Raw genomic sequence first — 6208 nt, forward strand, 5'->3', positions numbered from 1 at the left:
CGAAAGAGCGTATATGGCCTTAAGCAGTCAGGTAGGAACTGGAACAATCATTTGCATTGAATCTTGGTAAGTAAGTTTTGAATTGTTTCATTTTGGTCCGTTANNNAGCCCACACAACCTCGTGCTGACGCCTCCCCCATTGGGACTATCCACTAAGAGGAACCTGAATATTTTACTTGGACGGTTTTAACTTTAATTTTAACATTAACGACCCGCTTTGTGGGTGATATTTTAAATGCAAATGGGATACCCGCACTCGGGGTACTGGATGTTGTTGTGTTTTACGCTCCGATACGTGTAACATCTTCCACAAAAAACTGTATATTGTGATTGTTGAGCAGTGCAAGTGTTTCCATGTTTTTGTTGTGGTTGCCTCTGATGATGGCTCTTTGTGAGCCGAAACATGTAAGGCAAATGTGAGAAAATGGTGACAAGAATATATATTGTTACACTCGACGGAGGTTCTATTGATAATTGGTAAGTAAGTTTTAAACAGTTTGTAAAGGACCATTGTGTATATGTAAAGAAACAATTGTTTTAGCAGTGTATGTTGTTGATATGCTTTTAATTGGCAAAGGAGAGAGATTGAAAGAAACTCTAGAGAAGCTATCAGATAACTTGGATGTGAAAGATTTGGGTGAAGTTTCAAAATTTTTGTCCATAAATATCAGAAAGGGAGGTAGTGGCAAGTTAATCTTAGAGCAAGAAGAATATATTGACTGGCTGTTAGGTGAATTCAATATGGGAAACTCTAAAGGGCTTAGTTCACCATTGGAAGTTGCATGTATTAACACCAATAGGGATACTGAGAAGAAATTTTGTCAATCTACCATAAGGTTGTTGCTCTTTTATATCTAAGCTCTATTACAAGAACAGATATCGCAAATCCTGTCTGAATAGTTAGCCAACACTGCGAAGACCCTGCTGTCACAGACTGGAATAATGTTAAGCACATCCTCTGGTATTTAAAGAAGACCAAAAGCTACGGATTACATTTTTGTAAGACAAACAAGGAGACTGTTGTGTTTACAGGTTCTGATTGGGCTACTGATAAGATGGACAGTATTTCTATTTCAGGATACTGTTTCATACTAGCAGGAGGGGTCATATGTTGGCGTAGTAAGAAGCAAAGCCAAGTTGTCCCTTCTTCTATACATTCTGAGTACATGGCAATGTATGAGTGTGTGTCGGAATTCGAATGGCTTTGGGACTTTCTACGTGAGGTGGGGCAGGACGATCTTATGGGCAAACCATGTGCCATATATGCAGACAGCGCATCAGCTATATGCATTGCCAACTCACGAAATACATCAGGTAAGACTAAGAATATAAGTATTAAGTACCATTATTCTAAGGAACTAGTTAAAGCTGGTGAGATCACATTTGTATATGTCGAGTCTTGTTAAAACCTTGCTGACGTTTTTACTAAACCACTTTCTGGTCCCAAGACAAAGGAATTTGCCAGATTATTAGGTTTATGTTAACTGAACCTTAAGATTGCATTAATTTAAGATAAGTGAACTTTGTTTATGACTTTTGATTTTTATCTTAGTACTTTAACTTTTGTGTTTTGTAATTGAACAAAAAGTGTGTTCCGGTTAAGTGGTTATATACAATTGAAATTACATACTTTGAATTCTATAATTTCGAGGAGAGGTGATAACAGGACAAAATTTAGATTCAAATTGTGTTATGTTGGTATGATTGATTGGGAGTACGTAGTGCTGCGCTCTGTGAGTCTGCGTACAGTAGTGCAATAAACAGTCACATAGGTCGCATAGTAGTTCTGTAGAGTTCTGTAGGACATTGTTTCATATTCATATGCGCAACATGTCATAATATGTTTGCGTAGTAAGAAGCAAAGCCGAGTTGTACCTTCTTCAATGCATTCTGAGTACATGGCAATGTATGAGTGTGTGTCGGAGTTCGAATGGCTTAGGGACTTTCCACGTGAGTTAGGACAGGACGATCTTATGGGCAAACCATGTGCTATATATGCAGACAGGACATCAGCTGTATGCATTGCCAATTCACAAAATACATCAGGTAAGACTAAGAATATAAGTATTAAGTACCATTATTCTAGGGAACTAGTTAAAGCTGGTAAGATCACATTTGTATATGTCTAGTCATGTTAAAACCTTGCTGATGTTTTTACTAAACCACTTTCTGGTCCCAAGACAAATGAATTTGCGAGATAATTACGTTTAATGTTGTATTTTAGCGTCCTGTTGTACTGATTTTCGTCCACGATATGTATACAGTGGCCGTCTTGTAGTGCACTCAATTTCACCTGTTGCTTCACGACATGTTTCGGCAACATAGTGCCATCATCAGGTGCCCTAATTACGCTAAGCTGTTGCATTGCTTGCCATTATATGTCTTTATAAAATTATTTAAAAATATTTAAAAAGTGCGTATTCTTCAACTATAATAAATTTACACACACTAAAATTTGTTAAGATTATTCATCTTATGTTTCATAATTAAAACTTGCGTGTGGTTCTTCCACTATGGGGGTCGTTTTTCTTATATTCTGTGTAAACCGTGTCTTGTGATGTGTGTTCCCTTTTTAGCAGCTAAAAAAAAGGGGAACACATCACAAGACACGGTTGTACACAGAATATAAGAAAAACGACCCCCATAGTGGAAGAACCACACAAAAGTTTTAATTAAGACACATAAGATGAATAATCTTAACAAGTTTTACTGTGTGTAAATTTATTATAGTTGACGAATACGCACTTTTAAAATACTTTTTAAATAATATTATAAAGACATATAATGGCAAGCAATGCAATAGCTTAGCGTAATTAGGGCACCTGATGATGGCACTATGCTGCCGAAACATGTCGTGAAGTAACAGGTGAAATTGAGTGCATTATTAGGTTTATGTTAACTGAACCTTAAGATTGCATTAATTTAAGATAAGTGAACTTTGTTTATGACTTTTGATTTTTATCTCAGAACTTTAACTTTTGTGTTTTGTGATTGAACAATAGGTGTGTTCAGGTTAAGTGGTTATATACAATTGAAATTACTTTGAATTCTATAATTTCGAGGAGAGGTGTTAACAGGATGAAATTTAGATTCAAATTGTGTTATGTTGGTATGATTGATTGGGAGTAAGTAGTGCTACACTCTGTGAGTTTGCGTATGGTAGTTAAATAAACAGTCACGTAGTAGCCGTATAGCGCCTTGGTTTCTTAACCTGATACCTCTTCATACAAAGACAAAGAAACAAAAATTTTACATCATAATAACTTAACATTTTTGTAAGCTTGATTCTAAATAGTGCTGGGTTTAAAAATGCTTGAAGCTGTACCTCCACTTTTTATGGTGCTCAACCATACAGACAACTTTACCTTTACCTGAAATCCGAAGTTATATGTAGAATTTTAATGTAAGAAAATTCCTGTAGGAAGTACCATTTTGGAAGACTAGCTTTTGGGATCCATTTTGTAATATTCTAAGTATGTAGTTGGTTATCAGTCGGCAAAACCAAAGCAGTCCAAAAGTACCTAAACTTGAAACAGCACAATGTAATTTTTATAAATCCCCAAAATGTTACGTACATCTCAGTGTGTTGCTGTTTTAATTATGCAGTTACATTCTCAGCACAGAAAGTAGAACTGTTGTTTATGTTAACATCTTAGCAGCCTGTAAATTTTGGTTTCATACATGTATTAAGCTTAAAGTGAAGTCTCCAGTTCAAGATCATGTTCAAGTCAAGTCTGTTTGACGATTGTGATTCAATGAAACAGTTTTTTTTTTCTGTCACCAACTGCATTTTCTCATATGTACTCTGGAGTTATGTTTTGCACATAAAGCTTATGTTTAAGAATAAGAGAATGTTTGGAAGTTTGGAAGTAGTTTCAAACGCAAAAATGTTCACTTATAAATTGTGTTATTTCAGTTATAGACTGCAGTAGATGTTTGCAGTTGATGAGGACACTGGCTTAATTTATTTGAGCATATGTTACACTGTTAGGTTAGATTTTAGTGTATTTTGTTTGAATTATATACCTTCTGTTAAATGAGTTGAACATGAATTCATAAATGTTGAACTAAGACTAAGGGGACCTGAAAATGAAAGGGTGAAATACATAACAGGATTGGATTTCAAGTCAAGATAAGATAGGACTACTGTGTAATAACATTTTAGTACTCTCTGGATTTAGGAGTATTATAAAGAGGTTTTAATACAAATATTAGTTTATGATTATTTTGAGACCTTATAGGCCTTCTGCATACCTACCAAAAATATAAGAGCAAAATGTATGTACAGTGCAGTCTCATTTTGTGTGAGGAGGCAGTCCTGAAGATGTCACATAATTCAAGATAGGTTTTGAAATATGATCTTGTGAATTTTTGGGATTTGAATTGTTTCAGACTTTGTGCTTAAAGTTAGACGATTCTTTTCAATTGCACTATGTCAAATTAGAGTAAAATGTGACTGTTAGGTAGCATCACATGACTCATTGGTTTGTAAACCATCACATAACTGGTCACCTAGTGTTTGTTCCTGTCTCTACAGAGTGACTAATGATTCCTTATCCTGCAAGATGCAAAATTCGTGCTCTTATCTGCTTTCTTCACACTAGAAACATGAATGCTGTGGAAATCCATCGTGAATTATGCGTAGCTTATGGCCAGAATGTTGTGATTGAAGGAACTGTAAGAGAATGGTGTAGAATAAACAAATAATCATGATGAAGAGCGAAGTGGTCAGCTGGCCATCTGTAATCAGTGATGATTTTGTTCAAAGTGTTGACCAAATATTTGTGAAAGGTCACCTTCAGAATTTTCATGCGAATTTCCACAAATTTCACGCAATTTCTCTACAAGATTATTGCAGTTGGGCTAGGCTATCAGAAGTTTTGCACAAGATGGATTCTGAAATTGCTCACACGTATGTGCATAACGCAGAGAATAGCTTCGGCTTCAATTTTTTTTCAGTGGTACCACAAAGATGGCAGTGAATTTCTGAGTCACATCATATGAGTAACAGCTGATGAAACCTAGGTTTCATTTGTGAATGTTTAAACCAAACAGCAGTCAAAGCAGTGAATGCATACACATTCACCAAACAAGCTGGAAAAGTTAAAATAAACTTTGCCTGCCAGAAAGCTGATGACAGCTTTTTTCTGGGACAGGGAAGGAGTGTTGGTGGTTGAATTCTTGCAACGAGGGACCACACTAACGTCAGTTGTGTATTGCGAAACACTAAAGAACTTGGCAGGGCTGGCCATTCAGAACAAAAGGTGTGGAATGCTGACATACATTGTAAATGCTCCTCCATGACAGTGTGTTTCGACATACAGCTGCCCACACTGGAGCACTGCTTTAGCATTTCAACTGGGTGTTGTGTGACCACTCTCCTTACAGCCCTGATCTTGCCTTGAGCGAATGCCACCTCTTTGCCTACCTGAAGAACTGGTTGTGATCACAGCGCTTCAGCAATAATGATGTGTTGAGGGAAGGTGTCAAAATGTGGCCAAGCTCACAGGCAGCAGACTTCTTTGACAGAGGCATACAAAAACTTATTCCTAATGCAAGTGCATCAATTCTGGCTGTGGCTATGTTGAGAAGTAGCTTAAGTATCTACATATATTTTGTTTGTAATACATTTTTCCTCATTGCATGTCTTGTTAACAGCTAATAGGAGGTTACTTTCTGAATAGCCTTCGTATTTTGGGTGTTTAGAATGCAATTTGAAGTTTTGGTATTTATTCTGTACTATGCATAGTACAAACTCCAGAATGGTGACAGATTTCTAAAAATTTTTTGCGGGGGGCTGCTCTTGGGTCTCTTTTCTTTGCAATGTATGGGGATGCTGACTAACTGGTCATGTGTAGAGAAATGCTGTGAGAAATTCTGAATTTATGAAGGCAACCGAACTTAACACATTGCGGACCGGTGGTTTAAACATTTAAATCACCCTGGGGACCGGCGCTTTTTAAACCTACTACCCTAACTTGTGCACTGTTCACTTTAAAAATTAATATAAAATCTCCTAATTAATTTTATGAACTTAAATTTTTGGAGAACACTTACCAGAGCTCGTAGAAGTGCTTGCGCATGTGATATCTCTGGAAACATTCCCCTTTGTGAAGAGGCATTACGCAGAAGTTGCACATGTAGGCAGTTCTACTCTTCTTCTTGTGCTCTGCGCACACACGGCACTGCCTAGAAGGGTGTTTCTTCT

General features: G+C 36.7%; 1 long non-coding RNA gene across 7 annotated transcripts in view; it reads left to right on the top strand.

The window, feature by feature from the left end:
• Positions 1–1749: 1749 nt before the first annotated feature.
• Positions 1750–6208, top strand: part of LOC111871877 — a 23454-nt gene continuing 18995 nt past the window's right edge. For all 7 annotated transcript variants that reach the window (XR_004513824.1, XR_004513825.1, XR_004513820.1 and 4 more), the window contains exon 1: positions 1750–2046. This is a non-coding gene — a long non-coding RNA (uncharacterized LOC111871877). The remainder of the gene's footprint in view (positions 2047–6208) is intronic.

Source organism: Cryptotermes secundus, unplaced genomic scaffold, assembly GCF_002891405.2.
Source record: "Cryptotermes secundus unplaced genomic scaffold, Csec_1.0 scaffold1350, whole genome shotgun sequence".
Lineage (NCBI taxonomy): Eukaryota > Metazoa > Arthropoda > Insecta > Blattodea > Kalotermitidae > Cryptotermes > Cryptotermes secundus.